Source organism: Amphiura filiformis, chromosome 20 (assembly GCF_039555335.1).
Source record: "Amphiura filiformis chromosome 20, Afil_fr2py, whole genome shotgun sequence".
Lineage (NCBI taxonomy): Eukaryota > Metazoa > Echinodermata > Ophiuroidea > Amphilepidida > Amphiuridae > Amphiura > Amphiura filiformis.
In genome coordinates, this window is record NC_092647.1 from 42,252,688 (window position 1) to 42,280,407 (window position 27,720).

At 36.4% G+C, this 27,720-nt stretch overlaps 1 long non-coding RNA gene across 2 annotated transcripts; it reads left to right on the top strand.

Moving 5' to 3' along the window:
• The first annotated feature begins 425 nt into the window (after positions 1 to 425).
• LOC140143110 (uncharacterized) lies at positions 426 to 27,720 on the top strand. Of its 2 annotated transcripts, none has more exons than XR_011857618.1 (7): positions 426 to 577; positions 11,311 to 11,501; positions 17,172 to 17,219; positions 20,440 to 20,869; positions 21,844 to 22,023; positions 22,822 to 22,994; positions 24,184 to 27,720. It is a non-coding gene; the product is annotated as an uncharacterized lncRNA (long non-coding RNA). The 2 variants fall into 2 exon arrangements; XR_011857619.1 differs by having other exon boundaries at positions 17,172 to 17,214.

Here is a 27,720-nt window from a genome sequence, read left to right on the forward strand (position 1 = left end):
AAATGACCACGTGGTGATACATAACTGGGTGGGATATTTCCTAAAAATTGCAAAAATTCTTAAAATTATTTGCGAACCACGCAAAAGGTTAATCAAAATTGTTAGGATATAATGCAATATATTTCTTAATTCACATTTGATTCACAAGTTGACAAATATTTTTATAGTTACGAACACGTAATTTATCACCAAACTCGATACAAAAAGTCTATGCAAAACATCATACTTTAAAAGTATGTCGATAATTAGAGGGTCGTCGAGTGACATATAATTGGAACCAATCAGACTAGAGTTTTACAAAAAAATTCTTTGCGTCTGCGCAAGCAAATCCGTAGACGAAGCTTGTCATACAGGTCAAAGGGTCACAATAATAGCCAATTTAAACTAACGTAAGCTTGGAAACAAGTAAGATTTTTATGATTTCTTTGGGTTTCCTGATGTTTTCATGCGATCTTATAAGATGATTCCGTGACATTCAATGTAAATTCATTTCTAATTAATGTAAAATTGTTAAATAGCTGAGGAAAACTGAGAAAATCTGCAGAATCCTTGATCCGGTCCGGTGCAAAAATCATAGGTGAGCACTGTGAGATGCAAAATTCGGAAACTATAACTAGCAAAAATAATAGTTTCTTGATCATGAGAGTATGAATGTTCTGTGTGCAATGCGTAATGTCGCATGTTTAATAGTGGAATGACACGATAGCGCGTTTGATTGTACACACGGCACAGGAAATGCAGCGCTACCCAAAACGTGTGTGGTAGTGTTGACGTTGTACGCTTGACGCAATTGCCATTGGTTGCGTGCCAATTGAGCTCTCATGATCGAGAAACTATTATTTTAGCTTATATAATGAGTGATTGTCATTGCCATTGTGCAATTTACCCGGGTATTTACAGCAGTGGATATTTTAATTGTATGAACACATTAATGATGAATCCAACCATGAAAATGCACTCGTGATTGGTTATAGTAAATACCAGAGAACTTCAGCAGTGGCATGATGTTGCATGTAAATGTATACGCGCACGCCCTGCAAAACAGTCACTGACTCAGTTGTCATGGCAGGAAATTGGCCAATCAGACAACGATCAGGGTCCGATCAGTGGTAGCTATTAGCTAATTATAATTAGCCGATCAGAACCTCACTTCTGTGTTTACTGTGATGCGATGTTAGAAAAAGCCACCGCTGAAGTTCTCTGGTATTTACTATAGTAATAGTATTATATAAAAGGCGAAGCCGAAGATTGTGCATTCCCATTGTTCCTGTTGTAGTTTGAAATATGCGAATTATCATACAGCTGTTGAAAGCTGCATGTGTTCATTCAATGACAATGATTCATTTAAATTTCCCAGTATAATTTGAAAATGATGAATATATGAGCATTATATCATATTTATGCTAGCCTAGCCCGAGTTTTTCAATTCAATTCACCAGATGACAGATGTCATGTCAGAAATTAATATTTTGTTCTGGGTTTGATTATTCGGACTAATCCGTGTGTGTCCAAGACTTAGTAGCCCAAGGTACTCGGGACCTCCGTCACTATGAATCAGATTTTGACTGATTGCTCTGCTTGAGGTCAGAGGTCTTCCTTTAAGTAGTTAGTCGACTGACAGACAGACAGACAGACAGCTCGATGTGGTGGTGGTAATAATTGGGGGTTTAACCGTTTGAATTCTTTTTGTTGTTGAAAATTTCCAGCTCCCCACCCATTTTTTCGATTTTCGAGAGTCATCCTGGCTGGAAAAAAATTTGGTCAATTTAACCTTTTCTGACTGCTGCAAGAGGCGGCAAAATTTACATAATTTTCTTTAACCTCCGGAGCTAAAGAAAATCCACGATACGCCACTGCTGGTACAGACAATATGATATTTACTTATCACAACTTCCTACCGTTCCTCATGTGACGATTTACAAGACTTTACAAAACATTTGGTTTGGGCACGTGTAAATTTTGAGCAAATTTTAAGGTGTAAAATGACCAGATTTGTGACTGTATTGATCATCGCCATGTTTTGAATCCATGCGATGTGAGCTCAGGGTACCCCGTTTCTCCACTGAGTACACCGCATTCATGGCCCTATGGTGAGGAACAACTACAGGTACGTTAAATTCTTCGTTGTCTGAGTGGTTTAGCTGCCCGAGCGAAGTAAACCACGCAGACGCGCCGGACGCGAGTTGTATTAGACAATAATAACTGCGCACATCTATTTTGAGGTCATTGTGTGAAATCGGAGGGTTTTGTTTTTCACTGAGGTATTTTTCCGAGGAGCGGTAGCTCCGAGGAAAAATCTGAAGGCCCAAAACAAAACCTGACAATTTCACACAATGACCTCAAAATAGATGGTGCAAAGTTATTATTGTCATTCATTCCGTCGTATATTTTGAACAAATCAAAATGTCATTTTTTTGTTATTTTATGCCATAAAACTAGGGCTGCTAAGAATACGCAATTGCGTTATTTGCGCCGCAATTTGCGTATTTTGGCTCAAATTGCGTTTTTTGACATTTTGAAAAAATCTAAAAAAAAAAAATTTTTTTTTTTTTTTTTGTGATTTTAATTTTTTTTTCGCGGATTTGGAGAGTCCCTGGACCTAACATCAAGTGCTACCATCATTAAAAAAAAATTAAAAAAAAAAAAAAAAAAATTGGAAAAAAGATACAAAAAAATTACAAGTTTGTATCCAAATGGGACCAATTTGTAACTTGTGTTCACTTCAAAATCTATCTAAGATATAGACTTAAGTACAAAACCAATGCATTTTTATATCTTCAATAGACTATGCAGTGAACACAAGTTACAAATCTGTCTTATTTGGATACAAACTTGTAATTTTTTTGTATCTTTTTTCAATTTTTTTAAAAATCAACCACAAATGATTGCAGTACCTCACTCTAGGTCAAGGGACTCTCTAAATCCATAAAATATTTTTTTTAAAAGCATAATTTTTAATTTTTAATTTTCTTAATTTTTTTTTTTTTTTAATTTTTTCAAATTTTTTTAAATGATGATAGCACTTGATCCCAGGGACTCTCCAAATCCGCGAAAAAAAAAAATTAAAAATTTTTTTTTTTTAGATTTTGCGTTTTTTTTTTTTTTTTTCGGATTTTTGCGTTTTTTGGAGAATCGGTGTGCGTTTTTTTGGCCTCCAAAATCGCGTATTCTTAGCAGGCCTACATAAAACGCTGTTAAATATAACCAGTTTTAATCATTGTTGTAACCTGCCCTACAAAAAAATCAACCAGGCGAATATAACATTCGCGCCGACCACAAGAGCTACCAATCACAGAAGCGTGACGGCATCGCGTAGGCGTGTGCGTAGGTTATACACGCACGCGCGCGCAGAAGTCATTTTTGCGCGTCCGGAGTCATTGTGAGTTATCAATGACCTTGCAATTAGTGCGCGGTCAATTTCTTTTGATTGGATTACAGGCTTTGCGTATATTAATGAGGTTAATTGGTGATAAACAACGGTGAAACATGATTGAATCCCTTTCAACAACGAAACAAGCTAAAGATGTCTAATTTACATGATTCTTTCATTCGGAATGTCCGTTTGTCATTACAAGAAGATCACGGTATTTCTCTGTTGATATAAGCAATAAAACTAAAGAATAAAGCGGTAATATTTAGCTGCTACCGCCAACATAAGAGAGTTCATGTTTACACATACGTTCCAGGCATGACAAATTTTATGCGCTCATGCGTAACGCGTTACACGCGTAACTTTGCGTTCGCGTATACGCTACTGGACTGTGGATTCATCACGGATTAACAACGGTTGGTTCCTGTACATGTTCAAAGGTACAGGAAGAGTTGTTGAATTTACCTGTAGGGACAAGAAAGTTGCAATAGCTGACAATTGCATACTATCTCCTATTCTCCTTATACCTGCTTCTAGCGCAATTTTGTCATTATTTTTATATACATGTTAGCTCAAATAGCACCGCTATTTTCATGGGTGTGCTATTTGTGCAATTTGAAGACTTCGAAAAAAAACCATGATTAGGGACATTCAAAATGGCTTTAAATGTTATTAGCACAGTTATTATTCTTGGAGGGGTGCTTTTAGCTACCGGTATTCTTAAAATGGTTTAGGTCTTATAGCATGCTATTGTGCTATTCTTAAAATGGTTTAGGCCTTATAGCACGTTATAAGAGCAATAAATGCTATATTTGAATTATCCTAGTCCACTTGGAGGGGTGCTATTAGCATTATTGTGCTATTCTTTAATTAGTTTAGACCTAGCATGTTATCAGCGCAATTATGCTATTTTTGAATTCTCTAGTACACTTAGAGGGGTGCTATTAGCGCTATTGTGCTATTCTATTCAAATGGAACAGGCAGGATATAGCATGTTATTACATGGTTTAGGCCTTATAGCATGCTGTTAGCACTGTTGTGCTATTCTTAAAATTGTTTAGGCCTTATAGCGTGCTATTAGCACTGTTGTGCTATTCTTAAAATGGCTTAGGCCTTATAGTGTGTTATTAAGCGCAATTATGCTATTTTTTAATTCTCCTAGTCCACTTGGAGGGGTGCTATTAGCACTATTGACTATTCTTTAATTGGTTTAGGCCTTATAGCATGTTTTTAGCATAATTATGCTATTTTTGGAATTTTCCTAGAACACCATTGCACTATTATTAAAATGGTTTAGGCCTTACAACATGCTATTAGTGCTATTATGCTATTTTTAGAATGCCTTATAGTGCATTATTTAGTGCAATTATGCTATTTTTGAATTTTCCTAGAACACTTGGAGGTGTGCTATTTGCGCTATTAACTATTCTTTAATTGGTTTAGGCCTTATAGCATGTTTTTAGCATAATTATGCTATTTTTGGAATTTTCCTAGAACACCATTGCACTATTATTAAAATGGTTTAGGCCTTACAACATGCTATTAGTGCTATTATGCTATTTTTAGAATGCCTTATAGCGCATTATTTAGTGCAATTATGCTATTTTTGAATTTTCCTAGAACACTTGGAGGTGTGCTATTTGCGCTATTATGCTATTCTTTAAACGCTATTCTTTATCATGCTATTCTTAAAATGGTTTAGGCCTTATAGCATGCTATTAGTGCTATTGTGCTATTCTTAAAATGGTTTAGAACTTTTTAGGCCTGTATTAGCGCTATTGTTCTATTCTTTAACTGGTTTAGGCCTTAGCGCGTTATTAGCGCAATTATGCTATTTTTGAATTTTCCTCGAACATTTAGAGGAGTGCTACATGTATTAGTGCTATTATGCTATTCTCAAAATGGTTTAGGCCTTATAGCACATTATTTAGTGCAATTATTCTATTTTTGAATTCTTGTACGCTTTTAGGGTTGCTATTAGGGCTATTGTGCTATTCTTACAATTGGTTTGTTAAATTATTGATTTAATCACTTGATTTTTTTTAAATCACTGATATAAATCAACTTTTTTCATTTTTACCATGTTTGATAAATATAAGTTAAGTCTTATATTGACTGTTTTACTTCATTCCTAATGTTTCTACAACTTTTGGATACAATTAACTTTTGGATACAATTAAAATACCTCTATGATGTCACTTTATCTATTGCTAAAATTCATTTTCAAGGTTTTTACCAAATTCATTTTCAAGGTTTTTACCAAATTCATTTTCAAGGTTTTTACCACATGATTTTACCAATTTTTTTCTTTTGAATTGTTCACATGTAAAAACATATTTTTATTTTTTGGTAAGATTGTGCGTATGACTAGCATTCCACTGGTACTCTTTTGACTTTATCATGGGGTATAGCAGTTCTTGGAATTAAAAAAGTTTGTAAAAAATTGATTGAAATAAAAAAATCTGATGTTTTTATATAATAGTTTAGTCCTTATAGTGTGCTATTAGCACCATTGTGCTCTTCTTTTTATGGTTTAGGCCTTATAACGCATTATTAGTGCAATTATGCTATTTTTTTATTTCTCCTGTACACTTGGAGGGGTACTATTTGTGCTATTGTGCTATTCTTAAAATGGTTTAGGCCGTATAGCGTTCTATTGTGCTATTCTTTAAATGGTTTAGACCTTCTAGCACATTGGGGCAATTATGCTATTTTTGAATTCTCCTAGTACATATGAAGGGGTGCTATTAGCGCTATTGTGCTATTCTTAAAATGGTTTAGGCCTTATAGCATGTTATTACCACATTTATGCTATTTTTAAATTCTCCTAGTACATTTAGAGGGGTGCTATTAGCGCTATTGTGCTATTCTTTAAATGGTTTAGACCTTATAACATTTTTTGAATTTCCGTCCTAGCTTGTGAGTGCAATTTCTCGGAACTGGTAAGGCGTATAGTGATGCAATTTGGTGGAGGGGTGGCAATTGGGGGTCTCCAAATTTTAGCAGGTTTTTGTCGCATAGTATGGTAATTAAGTACGGTACCTAATTTGCATAATTTATGCATATCAAGCAAAATAACCTTGTTTATCTTGAGATCTGTACGCGTTACAGTGATGAAACTTGGCAGAGAGTAGCACAGCGAGAGGTTCTTGACCTGATATGCTTTTCAGCGCAAAATTTGCATAATCGCAAGGTCATTGTGAGGTCATTTGGGGTCATCCGGGGTCAAATGGCCATATATTGTTGCAGGTTCATGAAATTTGGTGGGAACGACTGCTGAAACAAGGCAAAAATGTCAAGGTCATTTTGGGGTCATCCAATGTCATCCAAGTTCAAATTGTCATAGATTGTCGCAGGGTCATGAAATTTTGTGGGGATAACAACTGAAACAAGCCAAAAATGTCAAGGTCATTTTGGGGTCATTCAGGGTCATCTGGGGTCAAATCGCCACAGACTGCTGCAGGTTCATGAAATATGGTGGGAACAGCCGCCTTAGTGAGACAAAGAATGTGAACGTCATTTTGGGGTCAAGTGAAATTGCACTGGTTAAAATGATGGACGTCAAGGTGGAGGCATTGCGGCCGACGCTTTGCGTTGAGAACCGCGCAGGTCGAGAACCGCAAAATTCTAGTTTAATTCTAGTACACTTGGGGGTGCTGTTAGCGCTATTGTGTTGTTCTTTAAATGGTTTAGGCCTTTAGCACATTATTAGCGCAATTATGCTATTTTTTGAATTCTTTTAAGGGTGCTATTAGAGCTACTGTGCTATTCTTACAATCAGGGTTTGATTTAAATCATGTTGATATAAATCATTGATTTTAATCGTGATTTAAAATAAATCACTTGGATTTTTTTTAAATCACTGATTTAAATCAACCTTTTTTTCATTTTTTGCCATTTTAGTTAATTTCTTTCTTAAATTGATTGTTTTAATTCATTCCTAATGTTTCTACAACTTTTGGATACAATTAGAATACCTCTATGATGTCACTCTATTCCTAAAATTCATTTTCAAGGTGCAGAATTCAACAGGTTTTTCCCTGGTTTTACCCAATTTTTTGTTTGAAATTTTCACATGTAAAGACATGTTTTGATTTTTGTTTAAATATAATATTTGGTAGGATGGTACATATATGACTAGCATTCCACTGGTACTCTTTTGACTTTATCATGGGGTATAGCAGTTCTTGGAATAAAAAAGTTTTTAAAAAATCAATTTAAATATAAATTATGGAAACACCATGGAAGCACTGATTTCACAAAAACCTAGTGGTCAAATGGCTCCGTTTTAGCTGATAAAATGTGGGTTTTTTCAAGTTCTTTCCCCCGATTTAAATATCAAGTTACGAATGGATTTCGCTCAAACTTCTCAAGGGGCTGTCGAATTACCCTATGTTCACGTAATAGAAGTTACAAAAACGGAAACTGTCGCATTCTCCTGTGAGATTCGATGAAAGTGCAAAATGTGACCACTTTAAGGGGGTACTTTAAGGGTGATTTTTTGCATTTTTTACATTTTGTGAAGAAATTACAAAAAAAATTGGACAAAGTGGTATGCAAAATGAAGGGGCAAATCTTCTCGTGTTATTGGTGGCATCGGTATCAATGTAGCTTACATGCTTTTGAAGATAGAAGCCAAAAGAAGGTACATCACTGATGATTTAAATTCACTTCATTTTGGAAAGCTTACTATCAACGGATTAATTTTCGTTAAAATTTTGGATATGTGTTGCTAACACATCAGGGAAATAATGTTGATATGTAAAATGGGAATAAGTGGTCCCTGATTTCTTTTATGACTTCATGAACTTGGTGCTCCACAACTATCAAAAAACGAACCGGTTAAAATGCTTCTATTTTCAATGTCGAGCTATATTTTGTATTTTGAACTTGCAACACTATGTCACTGAAACTTAATTAAGCCATAGGTAACAGGTTACCACAACCACACTACAGCAATGTTGAAAAGATTGTATTTTTGTCACCTATACCACCATATTAGGTAGTTTTCCGTAAGCTTCATTTTTGTGATTTTGGTAACTATTTTATATTTATTTGCCCAATCCAACTCAACTAGGCAATCTTAAGTGTACTCACCATTTACATCCCAAGTAGTGCCGTACTATTACGCTGACTTTCGTATTCGGCGAGGAGGACGATTTTGACCTCCTGGTTTGTTTACAAACAGAGAGGTAGACAAAAAACCGTTCCGCTTGTCCAAACACTCAAGTATCAGAAGGATGGTCCACAATAGCGTGATTCACGTAACCTGAATAGGGATTAAAAAGCTGTCACGTAGAACCATGTGCTTCTATTGTCCAATTTGCCATCAAGATTTCATATGGAAACAGTTCAGACCCAGTACACGATCATGTCAGAAATTAATATTTTGTTCTGGGTCTGATTATTCGGACTACATCCCAAGGTATTTTAGTATATCCACCTCACACATTTCCATTATATATCCAGTAACAGACAAAATATCAAAATTGATGCCTCATTATGACATGTATGATATCACAGACTATCACATGTATTCAAAATTGATGCCTGAATTTGACCTGAACCAATTGACCTATAACCTGACCTTTGATGACCTTATAGCCTTTTTTAATCTCTTTTCCTAACAACATATTATAGAAGATACATACATGGTGTAGTATTAATTGTCTATTTGTCATTAATTGTCTATGTGGAAGAGATTATTTAGGCCTATTTAATTTATTCAGTGTTATAATCAGTGAGTATATTTCTATAGATAGTATAACAAAGGATTTTATGTATTCTATTCATGTATTCTACTTGGACATGTTCAATAGAATATATTATAGTTTGTTATGAAACACACATCTCAGTTACCAGGATACAGTAAACAAAAAAAATATATAGGGCTAAAATGATTTTCTAAAATGGTCTAATACCACTTTGTATGTAGAGATATTTTATAAGTTCAGGACATGAGATGATGAACATATAAATATTATAAATTTGCAATAAAAAAAAAGAAGATGGGTACTGATGAAAATCAGGGTATTAAATCGCCTTAAACTTCAACGGCCATTATTTCAATGATCATTTTCTCGGTAAAATGACAATTTAGGTACACGATAAATCAATAAATACAGCATCTATAAATAAGCAAATATGATCATCGTAAGAAGCATGATCGACTCAAGAAAGCGGTTTTCCCATTTTTTTATATTTTGGTCTATTTCCGATTTTAGGCATCATTTTGTGGAAATAGGCGTTTGTGAATTTTTTAAAGTTCATTTTGATGCCTTATATGATCAATATCTCAAAAAATAAGGCCAATATCAAAAACTAAAAAAAGCGTTTGGAATGGAGCCTCAAGATTGAGATAAAAACAAAATAAAATATTTTGGAAAGAGTGTTTTTTTGTTATGATGTACCTAACAAATATTGCCAAAAACTCACTTTTTTGTGATTTTCTTCATAACTGTTGTTTTTACACCAAATCTATATTTATATTAAGATTCATTGATGTCTTGCCTTTATAAAAATGTATACTTTTATATGTCTTGCGAATAATTACAAAGTTATTGCACTTTTACTACATGCATGTCTGAGAGTACACAGCTACCTTAACTTACTATGCAGTTGTCTGGGCAGATAAAAACAATGCCAATTTGGATTCTCTTTTTCTCCTACAAAAACGGGTTGTTAGGACGTGCACAAATTCTTTGTGGCTTGCCCACACTGACCCACTTTTCCACCAACTAAATGCCCTTATTTTATTTTCATCATCATCAATACATATATAATCAGCATAACAGAGATAAGCAATGTGGAAAATAATGATGTGATGAGGTAGATGCATTACAAAGCCAAAGGCCTGAAAGACAATGCATCACCTTTACATTAAATAATATATAAGTTTAGATATTTACAAGTAAAAACAGAAACAAGACAACACGGAACCCATCTTGAATATCACTTATATACATTAACTAGGCAAATCAATGCAAAAATATTTAAAAAGTGTTTATAAGTAACTAGTAACTTGTACAATAGAGTAACAGAAACATTACATGTATGCGATAATCAAGAGTTAGTGATCACCTTTAATGATTCTAATAATACCAGTTTTGAATTTGGAGATGCAATTTGCTTCTTTGACTTCCTTTGGTAAGCTATTCCACAGCCTAGGGCCAAGTGACAAAACATTAAGTCAATGGACCTCGGCCCGATAATCATCTTTACCTCTTGTATCATAATTGTGGATAGACTTCATGTTGATGAAAATATTATCAAAAGATCTTGGTGGTATTTGTACATAAATAGACCCAATTCCCTATATTATAAAGTTGATACACATTAAGGGATCTAAAATGAGCGTTTATTACGTTTCGACAGTATTTTTTGTGGGACATGAGAGCACCTCGGACCTATCGAATTGCATTCTGAATACGAAGCATGTCTTTCTGATATCAAATAATTTTCATTTTTTTGAAAATCACAATATCATACAAATTTTATGACAAATTATAAAAATTTGATATTTTTCAAATTTTGATATATAACAGTCCTCAAGTAAATTATATAAATCTAATGATATATTCTTAAAGTGTATGTAGCTGGGAGGAAAAGCCGACGATCAATTTAAAATTTTGACCTTTCATATTGAAGATATGGATTTTTTTCCCCAAAAGACCTAGTACTGTTAAATATCAAAAATATCAATTTTTAATGATTTGCCATAAAATGTGTATTACATTGCTAATTTCAAAAATCTAAATTATTTGATATCAGAATGACATTCTTCGTATTCAGAACATATATTTTTTTAAATGGTCTTCTGTGGCAAACATTTTCAGCAACTTGCACAAGCCATAGTTATAAGAAAAATATTGCATAATTTTTATGTTGGTGGTGAATTTCTATATGATATTCATCATGGTCTTTGATTTGATAATATACAGGGATGCAAGTAACCCTTCCACTAGAGCCCCCTCCAGCACTGGAGCACCCTCCAACCGTCAAGCCAGCCCTGAAGCCAACTACAGCAATGAAGCGACTGATAGTGAGATGACATTGCTCACTGATAATGAGGAGTAAAGTGATGATGACATGGACACTGAAAGTGCTCAACTGCTGATGACTGCGCAGAAAGGTAAGTTTGAAGGTTACAGCCCGCTAGTCCGAAGGCCCGCCAGTCCGAAGGTTCGCTAGTCCGAAGGTTCGCTAGTCCGAAGGTCCGCTAGTCCGAAAGTTCTCTATTCCGAATTCTAAATAAGGTCCGCTAGTCCGAATTTTTAACAAGGTTCGCTAGTCCGAATTTTAAATAAGGCTCGCTAGTCCGAATTATATATAAGGTTCGCTAGTCCGAATTTAAAATCATGTCCGCTAATTCAATTTGATTTAGGGTTCGCTAGTCCGAATTATAAATAAGGTTCGCTAGCCCGAATTTTAAATAAGGTCCGCTAGTCCGAATTTAAGAAAGAAAGAAAGAAAGAAAGAAAGAGCTTGAGAAAGAAAGAAAGAAAGAAAGAAAGAAAGAAAAAATTAAAGGAAGAAGGATTTATAGAGAAAGTAATCAATGAAGAAATAAAATAAATAGAAAAGTTTGTATTTTAGACATTCATAATAGGCCTAGCTCTCGTTGTTGTTTTGAATTATTTCCATTACCATTGAGGCGATGGTGTATATTTGATTGCAATTTCATTCATTCTGCAAAACCTACATCAGTAATTTTTAAAAGGAATATATAAAACATTCAAAAAAGAAAAACAGCATCTATACCATGTATACTTTTTTTGTCTTTAGAACATAAATATACAGTTTTCATCGATTTGGAAACTTATTGGGTTACTTGCATTGTTTCCTTTATGCAAATGTATACTTTTATGTACTTGCCATCATTACTTTTAAAGAAACAATGCAAAACAATAGAATTCGGACTAGCGGGCCTTATTTATCATTCGGACTAGCGGACCTTATTTAAAATTCGGACTAGAGCACCTTTTTTGATTCGGATTAATTAGCGAACCTGATTAACAATTCGTACTAGCGAACCTTTTAATAAATTCGGACTAGCGAACCTTCGGACTAGCGAACCTTCGGACTAGCGAACCTTTTTTTTCGGACTAGCGAACCTTTTTGCGAATTCGGACTAGCGACCGTCACGTCCTCCATTGAAATACGTGTTCGGACTAGCGAACCTTCGGACTAGCGGTGCTTCGGACTAGCGAGTACTCGCCAGTTTGAAAGGCACCTTGCTTTGTATTAAATCACTAATGTTTGCCTCGATTGTAATCATGATAGAGGGTCACAAACCAAGTAAGAGACCTATGGAAATGTGAAAAAATCAGGCCAGCTTTTACAAGCAAATTGATTTAAACATGATCATGGGCGTCGGGCGAGTTAGCTGTTTTGAGTGCGTCTTTAAGCGTGTGTATGTGTACGGCATCACTTTGAGCGAACGCTGACGATTTGAAGCTGCGCCCAATGAAATGTGCACTGACGTTATTGCCACATCGGGGGAAAATGGTATAGTTCTCTTGTTCAAGAACCCTTTTTGTGCAAATTCAATTATAGGCTATTGTGACGGGGTGTTAATATAGTATGGGGAAATTACCGAAGAGTTAAACATGGAGTCCAATGTTGAGGGATCGACCCAAACGGTGAAGTTTATTTGTCTTGTAGTTGTGACGGTCTGATACGAAGTGAAGTGTGCTAAAGTTACATTGGCTATATATAATATTTACATTTACCATTTACATTGGAATACAGAGTCAAGTCTTAGCCAATAGAATCATTGCTTATTATGATGTAGTAAAACTATTAACCAACAAAAAACCAAGTTAACTTCCTGTCACTACATGCTTCTTGTTTCATCCTCACATGATGTGTAGGAGGACGAGATGTATAAATCAAGGTTTGGCCTTTGTCTTGCATTTCCAAGATTCATGTCAATGATGTCCATTTTGAACATAAAGTGCAACTAGATTTGATGCCAAGTTAAGACAAAACATAAATTCATCAGAAATAGGGTGTAGATGATATGACTTGGAAATGCCATTGAGTAAAAGTGATGTTGTAGTATAATCATCTCTCTGTCTTATAAATCCTCTATTCATTAATGTTGTTAACCTCTCATTTAACCTAACCCATATCCTTGAGTAAATCCCTTGTTTATCATAAGTGACTGATGTACTAATCACTGTTAATCATCCATCAACCATTTTCCTTCAATTGCTAAAAGGCTACTCATTTGATATGATATGAAATAGAACATAAATATGATAACTATACTTGACATATGACTATGAAGCATGTTACAATGATAAAACAATAACATAATTAGCATAATAATACTGACTTAATTGACATAGATTTAGATTATTATTTACATCACTTGAGCCCAGGAATGTGACACAATAGCCCAAACATTTGTAAAAGTGAATATGAACATCATAATCTCTTGCCAAGGAGAAATAGCCAAAAAGGTTAAAAAGAGCAATCATTAACTTTTGAATTTCCATATTCCTTGGGATTTGGATCACTTAATTATTTCTTGACCAATTTCATTGAGTGAGGTATTGGTCTGAACAATGGCTTGTTTTAAAAATGCAGAATTCCAGTTTTCTTGAATTCTATATTCATTAGTCGGTGTACTTAAAGTTTGAACTATGAAATTTTGGCTTTTTAATTTTTTTACCAAATTTCTATCAATTTCTAATTATGATGTTTCACCCTTTGCCATCTGAAATCGTCCACATGGTCAATGGTGGGAAACTTTGCTAACGTGCCTCGTGCCCAACGCAACAAGCCTGGCGCAGTTCCCATGCGCTCTTCACCCTGACAGTGTATCTCACGCAGTGCTCAAACAATTATTCCTCTTTTTTATGGAAAATATTCCTTGGATTTTCATAAAACGTGCGCGGAAGGTGTATCTCAATTATGACTATGAGCTGCGCAAATTACAGGAAACAAGATGATCACATTTGAAAACATGGGTTGTTTGATTGTTGTCTACTGCCACTTTTGATACAAAACGGCTATTTAAAATGTGTTAATTTTTTGGTGCATGTTTTCAAATTTTCTTTAAAGCTAACAGATTCATTATTGAAAAGGTAAAATTTTGGTCTTATCGTGTACAGCTCCTTTTCCTCTAGGAGCCGTTTTTTTTTTTATTTTTTAAATTTGCGTCAAAAAAACAAAAATATACACCAGTATTACCTAAATTATGCTGAAACTGTCAAATTTCAATCATTTTTATCGAATATGTCTAAAAGATGGTCAAAATATAAAAAATATAAAAAAACGGATCCTAGATTTTCATACCTAGTTTTTGAAAATCAATAAGATTCTTTTTACTGAAAAGAAAATTAGTTACAGTTGACGTAAATTTTTGGGTCAAAATTACGGTTTTTGATGATTTTCTCCAAAATTGAGCATTTTTAAATTAATCTGACATCACCACTGGATTCGTAAGGTAATTTCCATTCGAAATATGTATACTTTTATAAATCAACAATTTTGAAGTTAAAAGGCTAAAATAATTCCATGGTTCAGAACAACCTTAAGGGCTGGGGTATGAACGTTTGGACAGTATTTATTTTGGGACATCAGAGCACATCAGACATATCGAATTGCATTCTGAATACGAAGAATGTCATTCTGATATCCAATAATTTTGATTTTTGAAATTCGCAATTTAATACACATTTTATGGCAAATCATTAAAAATTGATATTTTTGATATTTAACAGTACTTGATGATTTATAGTTAAATTGTATGTAGGTGGGATGAAAACCCGACGATCAATTGAAAATGTTGACCTTTTCAGATTGAAGATATGGATTTTTTTCCCAAAACACCAAAAAAATTAGGTCTTTTGGGAAAAAATCCATATCTTCAATATGAAAGGTCAAAATTTTCAATTGACCGTCGGCTTTTCCTCCCAGCTACATACACTTTAAGAATATATCATTAGATTTATATAATTTACTTGAGGACTGTTATATATCAAAAATTTGAAAATATCAAATTTTTATAATTTGTCATAAAATTTGTATTATATTGTGATTTTCAAAAATGAAAATTATTTGATATCAGAAAGACATGCTTCGTATTCAGAATGCAATTCGACAGGTCCGAGGTGCTCTCATGTCCCACAAAACATACTGTCTAAACGCTCATTTTAGATCCCTTAAATCAGCTAAAAGATGCAGCTATCAGCTGCATTGTCTTCTTCATCAGCTGCTGGTAAATTGTCTTCTTCAGGGCCATCGCTAGACCATTTTCTCACGGGGGGTGTCAAGAAATCAATTTTGCTGGTATGTGGCGGATTTACCTTTTGCTGGCCCCCTTCAACAACATAATTGTGGTTACGGCCTTGGACTCATAATCCGAGAGCTTGCTCGACGTGCGACCTCGTGGGTGGGTTTGATTTCCCGTCCCACCACCGTGTTGCGCCCTTGGGCATGGCGCTTTGCCTCGCTTGCCTCACCCCACCCAGGTGCAATGGGAAGATGTTGGGGGTAGTCACAGTCGTTGTACTGATGGACCCTGCGCCACTTGTAGTCTGCAAACGTGGTTCCGACATATTCTAATGATGGCGGAATAAATTAATTTTATTTATTTATTACCCCCCCTGGCTCTTCGGATAGAAGACACCCTTCCACCACACTGTATCTCAAGTTTTTCCAAGCTGTCCTCAGAATTTCTTTACCGCGGAATAATGCACGAAAACTTGATATAAAGTGCACGCGTAGCGGGCAAAAATTTGCTATTTCAATCCTAAAATTTAAAGGGGGATGTACCGGAGTCACCAAAATTTTCCCTATTGTCCCACTGATCTTCTAATAAAAGAATATTACCGGGACTAATGCATGCGCGCGCAAAAAAATGCAATTTCAATGCTAAAATGAACACAATTGAGGACAACTGTGGGTACTAAATTCGTGCCAAAGGAAGATGTCGAGGCCTTTAACATCTTTTGGTTAATTTAGTCCGGGTATTTTGATCCAGATCATGAGTTTTTGCTTATTTCGGGCATCAGAGGTGTTGCCCTAGCACTCATGTTTGTGATTTACATAATAGAAAGGACGGAATTATAACTCTATTTGTGAGATGTGTGATCGTGTCAAAGTTTGAGATGAAAAAAAGGAATTTCAATTGAGCCTCTCGCAAATCTACTCACAGAATGGGTTTGCTGAGATAAATGCGCGTGGAGCGCGCAGAAATTTGGCAGTTTAACGCTAAATGTTTCAAAATGGTCTTAATTTTTTGTCTAAAATAGACCAAAAGGAAGAGGCAAATCGTAAATTTTGTACCATATTGAAGCTAAACCAGTGGTGAAGTGTGGTACAAAAGTGGAATTAAAAATTGGCACTTTTTGGGTTTATATGGCCAAATGTGAGGTTAATTTGGTCATTGGTGTGATTGTATGGACCATCCCCCTCATCACCCCTGGGATCTACACCTATGCAGAAGGGTGATGCGATGTGCACATATTTTGTCGATCTGGCAAAATCCTTAGATCTATGTCCACATCATCTCAATGCGCCTGACCAACATCATTGTAGGCCCATTATACCCGCCTAATAGGGCCTATATTACGAACTGATTGAAGTTTTCTCCCTCCCTCTCTTTCTCTCTCCTCTTCTCTCTCTCTTCCCCTTTTCTCTCTTTCCCCCTTTTTAGGGATCGTTGGGGTGTTGCACCCCCATGGCGGACGGCCCTGGTCTTCTTCCAAACAAGTCAACAAAAATGAAATCCAAATGTGTCATTGGCTTTGAATTTAAACCTCTTAATTTACATCTTTTACCTTTGTAGATAACCAGAATGAAGAGAGCAGCCAATGATGAAGTGGCCAGAAGTAAGGTGAAAATAATTTCTTATCAACTACACTTTTCTCGTGTACATGTGAGTGTATGCTCTGCGATTGGATTCTTAGACCAGCGAAAAACGCACCTACATCACTAACAAACTTGGAAGTTAGCCTATAGATAGCAGAGCTGTATAGTGTGATATGGGCATATACAGGCTGAGTCAAAAAGAAGTAAACTCATGTTTGAGGGGGTGTAACTCGATATCTGTAAGGAATCTGCTAATAATGAAATTACCACTGGAAAGAGCAAATTCTACACGCGTCTAAATAAAAAAAAAAGAATTGTTGCAATTGCTCACAGCAAACTCATGTTATACTCATTTGAATACAACCACTCATTTTTGTAGGTGCACACGGTTTCACTTGAATACAGAGTTGACATCGCCTTCCTAGCCACTATTGTATTTTTGCTTGAGTGTGATAATGTGTGATCGAATATGGATCTACTACAATTATTGAAACTACTGTTTAGTGTACATTCACATGTAACATAATTATATTGACATTTAAACACACAATAACATGTTATGGTGTTGTATTCGTATTACACAGACTTTGGATGTCAACATTTTCCCATGATGCACTGCGTATTGTGAATTGACCGGATTGAGGAAAATTGATTTTTGTTTGCACAGAATTACCGGGTCATCATTTGTTTGTGTCAGTGAAAGCAGGAGGTCAAGACTAGCACAGGCTCTGTGCTGTACTCTGATACCAATGAATTATGATCCAAGATATTCTACCAATGGGTCATTATTTCTCAATTCGTGCACCCAATGGGAAACACATCACACCCTTTAAATTTGATTTTGGCTGGCAAAGCTCAAATTTCAAATTTTAGCTTAAGGGGTGGGGTTTGAACGTTTGGACAGTATTTATTGTGGGACATTAGAGCACATCAGACATATTGAATTGCATTCTGAATACGAAGAATGTCCTTCTAATATCAAATAATTTTGATTTTTTGAAATTCGCAATGTAATACACATTTTAAGGCAAATGATTAAAAATTGATATTTTTGATATTTAACAGTACTCGAAATAAACGTTATAAATCTGATGATTTATTCTCAAAGTGTATGTATAGGTGGGATGAAAAGCCGATGATCAATTGAAAATTTTGACCTTTCGTATTGAAGATTTTTTTCCCAAAACAGCAAAAAAAATTAGGTCTTTTGGGAAAAAAAATCCATATCTTCAATATGACAGGTCAAAATTTTCAATTGATCGCCGGCTTTTCCTCCCAGCTTCATACACTTTACGAATATATCATTAGATTTATAAAATTGATTTTGAGGACTGTTATATATCAAAAAATGTGAAAAATATCAAATTTTAATAATTTGTCATAAAATTTGTATGATTTCGTGAATTTAAAAAAATGAAAATTATTTGATATCAGAAAGACATTCTTTGTATTCAGAATGCAATTCGATATGTCTGATGTGCTCTTATGTCCCACAAAAAATACTGTCAAAACGCTCATTCCAGATCCCTTAATCGAGGTACGGTTTTCGCTATGCCCGCCCATTTTTCACGATTTCAGCGAAAAATGGCGCCCATCAATATTGTCGCGACCATAGGTAGGTCCTACTGAGCTGAAATTGGTGTCATTTTTTAGCTAATCTCTTAATGAATCCAAATCTGCTATCATTTAGTGTGTAGGAGGAAGAGAAAAAATCTTGACCTTTGACCTTGAATTTGACCTTGTTGCCCACGTGACCGCGAGGCAAATTTGTGTTGGAATTATACCCCTGTATGTTGTCTACAAAATATCCAAAAATTGGAGGGGTAATATTTTTGGTTTTCTTGCTAGGCTTTCACAAAACAAGCATGTACATGTAGGTGAAAACATATGTATTTAATGTACATATAGGTTAAAGACCACCAATTAGTGCTGGGCAGTGCGTGAAAATAAGAGAGGGACTTTTTTCTTGCATGGCATTCTTAAAAGGTGCTTAGAAATCACTGAAAAGTACCAAGCTGTATAGTAAAAAAAGTGCAAATTTCAGTGTAACATGCAGGAAAGGCATGTTTTCTACCATTATTTTACAGTTTTGATGAAAAGTTCCCCGAAATTCATCCGCTGCATATCGATTTTGCCCCCAACCAGTTGGCCAAAATCTGTTCACAAAAAGGAGGGCGCACTGTAAAATTGTGGTCTTTCCACTTCAGTGCTTTAAAACAAAAAAAGTCTCAGGTCATCATATGTTGAAATTTTGGTCATTTGGGGATTCATCCTTCCACTCTTAAGTGAGAATAATGTCATTTCACTGTGAGAGTTCCTTATATGAGAAAATCGTGCTCGAAATCACCTATTTTTCCATTGAAACCTGTGTTATAGAGAATTAGTGGTATTTAACCTATAGAAACACTGGCTTTTTCTTGGGAGCTGACATTGTCAAGCAAACTAAGCAAACTTTTGACATTTAACCCCGAATCAATTCGATCGGGGAAAGTAGAAACATTATTTGGCTAATATTTAACCTGCTTATTGTGCCATTTGTGCATGATTATTAGAAATCCCCTGTCATTTCGCTCACAAAGGTAAGACTGATGTTAACCATGTTGCGTTTTGCATGCATGCATTGCCGGTACATGGGTAATTTGATTTGTTAAGCTTAAAATGTTCAAAGTCGGCCGTGTTTCAAATGGATGACTAGCATGACTAGTCCAGGCTGCATCAATAAGTGTTATTACATGTTAATTAAGATTAAAATGGTAATTTTGGCATGATTAAAAGCTTAGTGACGTGGGACTATAGGCCTGGCATCACACATGCAGATAGACGTGCTGTACTATACAGATTGGAGACTGCATGATCAGACATAGAGGCCTATAGTCCTCTGTGACTTTTGGCATCACACATGCAGATATAACGTGCTGCAGTATATAAACATAATAAATTAGAGACTGGTCAGAGATAACAGGCCTATGCTTTGGCCTGGTCCTTTGGCTTAAGCCTTGCTAGGTATGGCCTGGCCTTGCTGCATGTGATCCTGTGGCTACTGGTATCATAAGCTTAATAAAAAAGGATAGAAAGATGCTAATAAATTTTCAAGTGTGGTTGTCTTTGCAATCGATATTATCAACAAAATATTAAAATTAAAGAATGCACACTGCTATAAGTATTCCCATCTTTTAAGTTTGTTTATAAGCATATATTTGACATTGTATCCCTTCTCTGCTGTCTGTTTGTTTTTTCTGACCCAGATTACAAAACAAATGAAGAAAATGGAGGCCCAGGCTACCCACCCAGATCCACTGTGGTTTGTCCCGGTTCAGATTACAATGCATGGACTGTCCAAGAAGCACAAGAAAACAGATTGCAGAATTTGGAAAGGACCTCGAAAACCACCAACGAGAGCGGGTAAAGTTTACGGTTATTCCACCCTAAAGCTTCCCGGGGATACTAAGAGAAAGAAGCGCTATGCACATCACATTGCATACATGTATTGGCACCGGGTGCTGGAAGACCAGCTTGGGCAGAATAAACATGTTTCACACAGGTGCCATAACACTCTGTGTGTAAATCCAAAACACCTCAACCTCGAGGACCCGGCAGTGAACAATGCACATATACTGTGATGGAGAAGTAAGGGGTGTTTAGGCCATGGTGAAAAAGAGGACTGCATTTTCTATGGTAAGAATTATGTTCATTCAGAGCATTAACAACATGATCAGAATATGGAATACATGTGTTATTATCAATATCACACATAGGTGAAGATATCAGCAAATTTAAAGCATCAACTTTAATAAGATATAAGGTCTACTATAGGCCTATTCACCATTTTGTAACATTTAAAATTGGGGGAAAAAAGAAAAAAACAAAAGCAAGTAACCAGGTGCAGGAAAGACAGCTTTAATTGATCACTTTCTGTTCAGACCCTACTGATCACCTACAACAAGTACTGGATTCAGTTGATCTTTTCTGTATTCACTCTTCTTTGCTGATGTCTTCATCCTAGCATGCATTTGAAATCTAGTGGTCCTTTGCTTAGATCGGCTCTTCTTTGCCTGTGGTGATCTTGCATATGTACTTTGATAGCCTTTATGGGCTTGCATAGCATTCAGTGCTCTGCTGGCTGGTGAGTTCTTGCTGATAGGTGTACCAAGTGCTGCAGTTTTTTAGCAATTGAAAGACCTGGGCCATTGTTCATGGTAAGTATGGCAGCATGGTCCCTGTTCTTTGCATTGCGAGCATAAGTTGTTTGTGATTTGCAGTTGACAAAAGAGTACCCATGGTTTGCAGCTTCAGCTTTTTGAGTGTTTCTTCCATATTTCATCTTGTCAACTGCATGTCTGCCAAGTTTTTCAGTCAAAATTTGATTGAGCAAGCTCCTATCATTGGCAGTAAGGTGAGTTTGCCACCATCACTATGGTGGTAAGGGAATGTGTAGACCTGTTTACCACATACATGAGAGTATCTTGCACATTTTCTATGCTTTCCTTCATAGCAGTCCAGGATTGCTTGCGTCGCGTTTGCAAGTCTGCGTTGCAGATCTTCATGGTTTGCACTTACAGCAATGGCAGCGTTGTACTCAGAAGAAACACGGTATGTCAGGTCATCACCTAATCTAGTTTGTTTCCTATTTTTTTCTCGGCTGCTTTCAGCTTCGACAAAATAGTCGCTCATCTTCAGCTTAGACACAGCTCTGCGAAACCCGCGGAAAAGGTGACCAGGGTCGAGGCAGTGTTCAGTCTCTACATTAGCAGTTAACATGACTTCCTGGATACCAGCAGCAGATCGTCCATCACCATCTGTGGTGACTAAACCAACTTTCAATGGTTCAGGTGAGTTCAGAAGTTGTTTTGCAATCTTCCTGCCACCTTCATGTTCATCACCAATTGAGTCATAGAATGGCACAGTTGCTGTACACCCATCATGACCCGGACATTCAAACCATTCCCCTTTAGATCGAAGCCGGGAACCTTTTGTGCAGAGCTTACTTTCAAGATTATAAGCAACAATGTATTTCTTGTTTGTAACATTTTCAACAAAGGTGTCTCGTCGCTGAGTAGCTGGTGCAAATGGTGTTTTGCCACGAGCTGTGCACAACCTGTTGTTGAAGTCACAATCCAACTCCCCATCAATGGGATGATCTGCAGGATATCCCTGCCAGTCAAGTACGCGTTTCACACCACGGTGCTTATCGCCCATATCTAGTTCATTAGCCTCTCTGATTTTATCACCACATTGGTTGGAAGACTTTTGAAGTCCAGATTTTGCAGGAACTATGCTGTTCAGAGAGGCAAATATCTTCTGTACAGCTGAAATGCCAACATTAGTGCTGTAGCAAGCAGCTTGCAAAGCAACATTAGCTACTGCTGGCCTGCGACCTGCTTTTTCAGAGTCTAATTCCGTGTAAAGCTTGCAGGGAGCAGTGTTAAAGTTACAGCGCGTACACCTAAAGCTGACAGAGCTAACAATGCCCCATTTACATTCATCATCTTGAGATGCAAACAGTTTTCCCTCACAGGTTGGCGACTCTTTTACATGCTGGAGAGAAGATTTTGCACTACCTCTATGCATGTGCTCAAATGTACAAGTCTGTGACCATTAATAGCACCATTTTGATGTTCATCTTGCAGGCATAGGTTCATCTGCTGTGCATGTGCTTTTCTAGCAGAGGTTGGGCAAAGAAAGACACGAGGTGAGGGTGCTGCTTGACCACGTAGCTTTGGAATTTGATAGGTACCATCGCCCCGTCTTTGCAGAGTCTAATCAAACTGATCTTTTGGAAGCCGAAGATACTTGGTTTCAGGTATGGCAAGTTTGTCAACATTTGAACCTTTGAAAGTCTGACATTTTGTCCAAGTTTTTTTTCTCTTATAGGTCCCTTTACCGACACGCCCCATATTGGTGCATAGTGTGAGATCATAACGAGTGAGCATTTAAAGTACCCTGTCGCACTCACCCAGCTCTCTATGATAATTAGCATGTGTATTCACTGCTGCTGTTAAAGAATCTTCCAAAACACCATCTTACATAATAATTTCATTGTTAATGCAATAAGAAGATTTAAAAACAATGCATCACATTTGAATACAATGTGAACATTGGTGTAAACAGGCAGGCAGCATTTGTGAATGGATTGGATGACTAGTTTTGACTGGCAACTGGAGCAGAAAGCTTCAGGGAGTTGCCAACTTCTGCTGTGTGGACATGGACTTTTCAATCAAAACCCGAAATAATAACATTAACCTATATGCACGCTATTCAATGTCCTCTGTTGTGCCGAAATCATGGGATCGCCGAAATCCCGGATTTTGGCAGAAATTTACCCAAAATCCCGAGATTTCAGCAACTCCGAAATCACAGGATTGCCACCTAACGCTAACCCTAATCCTACCTAACCCTAAGTCTACATAACCCTAATCCTACATAACCCTAATCCTACCTAACCCTAATCCTACCTAACCCTGACCCTTCCTAACCCTAACCCTAACTCAAACTCTGCAGAAATCTCACGATTTAGGCATGCCATCTGTTCAGCACAGCACCTCTCAGCCAATCCTCATTGCTATCAGCAGTAGATAGCAGATAATATGTGTGATGTTGCTGGTGTGTGTGTGTGTGGGGGGGGTCTTCAAGAGTCTATTCTTCAGATATTAATAGAAGTAAAAGCATATTTAATCATATTTAATTATGTCCATTACTACTCACATTATCCAAACAACATTACAATCATGGTAACATGTAAATTTACCAGAGATACACACTGATGCTCACATGAAAGTGTACGTGTAGGGAGTTAGCAGTCAAAATTTGGTATTTTTAAGAAGCAACGCATGGTATTATGAAGTAAATCAGTCATATACACATCTTAATTAGAAATATAAGCAATAAAATGACTTTATTAGACTTTATTATGGTTAGCATGTACATTTTATTTACATTGTGAACATATTTTAAAGACTTAATGCCATGTTTTCTCTCTTGTATTTGTACAGGTCATTAGGTGCGAGGCATACAAAAGCACAGTATCACAGCTGTCTCAATCCCGCATAAAGTGCAAATGGAGGGTGTCAGCAAATCACTCAGTATGGACTCATCATGAATTTTGTCAAACATTAAAGGGTTGGAACATGCTGTGCAAAGGTTAATGTTTACACTAGTAACATTTTCAACTGAAATATAAGCCAATTGTGCTTATATAGGTTAAAGACCACCAATTAGTGCTGGGCAGTGCGTGAAAATAAGAGAGGGACTTTTTTCTTGCATGGCATTTTTAAAAGGTGCTTAGAAATCACTGAAAAATACCAAGCTGTATAGTAAAAAAAATCTGTTCACAAAAAAGGAGGGCGCACTGTAAAATTGTGGTCTTTCCACTTCAGTGCTTTAAAACAAAAAAAGTCTCAGGTCATCATATGTTGAAATTTTGGTCATTTGGGGATTCATCCTTCTACTCTTAAGTGAGAATAATGTCATTTCACTGTGAGAGTTCCTTATATGAGAAAATCGTGCTCGAAATCACCTATTTTTCCATTGAAACCTGTGTTATAGAGAATTAGTGGTATTTAACCTATATGCCTATATACAGTTGGCCTATATTATAATAGTATCTACACACACTGAAGGGCTACTGGCATGTGGTAACTACTACTAGTACTATCTCAACTGTAAAAAAAAATTAAACATTTTAGATACCAAATAGGAACTCAAAAATGTTCACTAAATATTTCACTGATGGCTGTATACTGGTCAATACAAAAACAGGTACAACTTCATCACCATGATGAGGATTTTGGATTACAAGCAGAGAGGTATTTTTTTGCCACATCTCACGGCAAGAGCGCCTGTGACGGTATCGGTGGAGCTGTATAAAAGCGACTTGTAGCCAAAGCAAGCCTGCAATTCCATCTGAAAACCAGATCCTGACATGTGATTCCATGGTAGAATTCTGTTGAGGGAACATACCTGCATCACATTCTTCTATGTCACATCAGACAAAGTGAGCGAGTGTACATCAAAGCTGGAGGATAGATTTGACATAGCAAAGACTATCAAAGGAACCCAGAAATACCATCAATATGTACCTGAGACTAAATCCAGAATTCAAGTGTACAACTTGAGTACTATGTACCCAAGCCCAACCTTCGGCTGTAGTTCATATTTCGGAGAGAGATGAGTAAGAACCTTGCCAATCAGAGGAATTTGAGATAAAGGAACAAAACTTTGTCTGCTATATGTACGATGGGAATCCGTGGATTGGAATGGTCGATCAAAGTGTCTGAGGAGTTTGACGACTACCACATCAATTTCATGGATACATCCTCATGGACCAGCAAAGCAGTTTACATGGCCAGTGAAAAAAGATGCATATTGGGTTACAAAAGATAGAATTCTATGCACAATTGACACACCATCATTGACATCATCCTCTTCAAAGAGCTACATCATCTCAAAAAGCAATGCAGCATTGATTTCACAAGTGTACCCTAAGTGGATTGTCTAAAAGACCATAATAGTGACTTATGAAGACTGAAAACATGCATTAATTATCACTGGCAGTCATGCCTTAGTATGTGTGAATCTCATCAGCATCATGTACATACATTCTAATATCTGTGCGCTGTGTACACATGTGTACAGTATACTGAGCCTACATGCAAAATTGCAGCTTGCTTTATGAGAGCCTAGCAAGAAAACAAAAAATATTACCCCTCCAATTTTTTGATAATATGTAGACAACATATGGAGGTGTAATTCCAATGCAAATTCGCCTCGGGTCACGTGGGCAACAAGGTCAAATTCAAGGTCAAAGTACAGAAAAAAAGGTCATATTTTTTCTCTTCCTCCTACACACGAAATGATAGTAGATTTTGATTCTTTGAGAGATTAGCTAAAAAATGACAACAATTTCAGCTCAGTAGGTTACGAAGATATGGTTGTGACAATATTGACAGGCGTGCCATTTTTTGCCAAAATCGCGGAAAATGGGCGGGGCATAGTGCGGAAACCGTACATCCGATTAAGCTAAAATTTGAAATTTGAGCTTTGCCAGCCAAAATCACCTTGTATACCAATTTTGAACAAATTTGAAGGGGGTGAGGTGTAAAATCATATTTTTTTGGGTGATTTGAGAAATAATGACCCCAATGTGCTCGCTTCGCTAGTTCTAGTCAAAACCAATTATAGACTATACTATTATCAGCTCGTAATAGGCAAGAATTATTTGTTTTTTATGCCTCCACTGCGAGGCATACTGTTTTTGCAATGTCCATGCTTCCTTCCGTGCTTCCGTACTTCCGTCCGGATGCTGTATCTCGGGCATGGATGGGCGGATTGACTTCAGATTTTCAGGATATACTGAGGTCAAAGGTCATTTGAGGTCAAACAAGGTAAACTTGTAAATTTGGCCTCATATGAACAGTTCAAATCCTATTGCAACCAAACTTGAGTCATAGCTGCACTTTGTGAACCCTCATATATTGGTGGTGATTGAAGGTCATATACTGAGGTCAAATGTCATTTGAGGTCAACTTGTAAAATACCATTATTTTGAGACTTTTGGTTAAAATTTGGTCTCATATGAACAGTTTAAATCCTAATGCAACCAATCTTGGGTCATCGGGGACCTTTTTGGGGCGCCCTCTATGGAGGGTCGCACCATATAGGCATGACTTTGTAAAAAGCTTCTAATTTCAGTCTTGCTAGATTTACTTCGCAATTGTTTTGCTAAAATTATGCCCAGCTCAGAAATAAAACCACAATTTGCTTGGATTTTATTTTTTATTGTTTTCTGATATGCACGGGATAAAATGTGCGTATATTCTTTGTTTAAAATACAAAATTAATGGACTTATAAAAACACCAAATAAACCGTGACCTTTGTACCTTTGTAAGGCTTTTAAGCTGGTTTAAAAACCAGATAGACGGTGACCAACACTATTGACCACAATAGCCTAATCTCAATGGCATAGTCCAATAACCTCAATTAAACAATCATAGTGCAAAATTTGACCTAAGTTGCAGAGTATGAGTTTTTGTACCCAAAGTTTCAAAGTCATTCAATGAATAATGTATCGGGGTTAAACCGATGGCATTTGTTTGTTAATTACCATAAAACCAAACGTACAATATGGTGACGGAATCTGGTGAATGATTCAATTTTAGTTCAGATTGATACCAAACACATTAAATTTTGGTACATTTTGATGAAAGTATGATATTTTCTTTTGAATTAATGCTGGGCCCAATTTTCTTCTTACCAACAACAAGACGGCAATGAAATCATCACCACTATTCGAAGTTTTATATAATATTAATAGTCAATAGTCGTTATCAGGTGTTAATTCCAATGATATACATTTGCAGACTTGCTGGATACCATTTTTTCCAAATTTGAGCTTAAAGAGCTACAATTGTCAGAGTTTGAGGCTCAAAGAACTGGATTAGATTCAAATGTGGGGCTTAAGGAACTGCAGGAGAGCCTGAAAAGGGGACCCTTGACCGCTGCACATACCCGTACCACCTTAACATGTGAG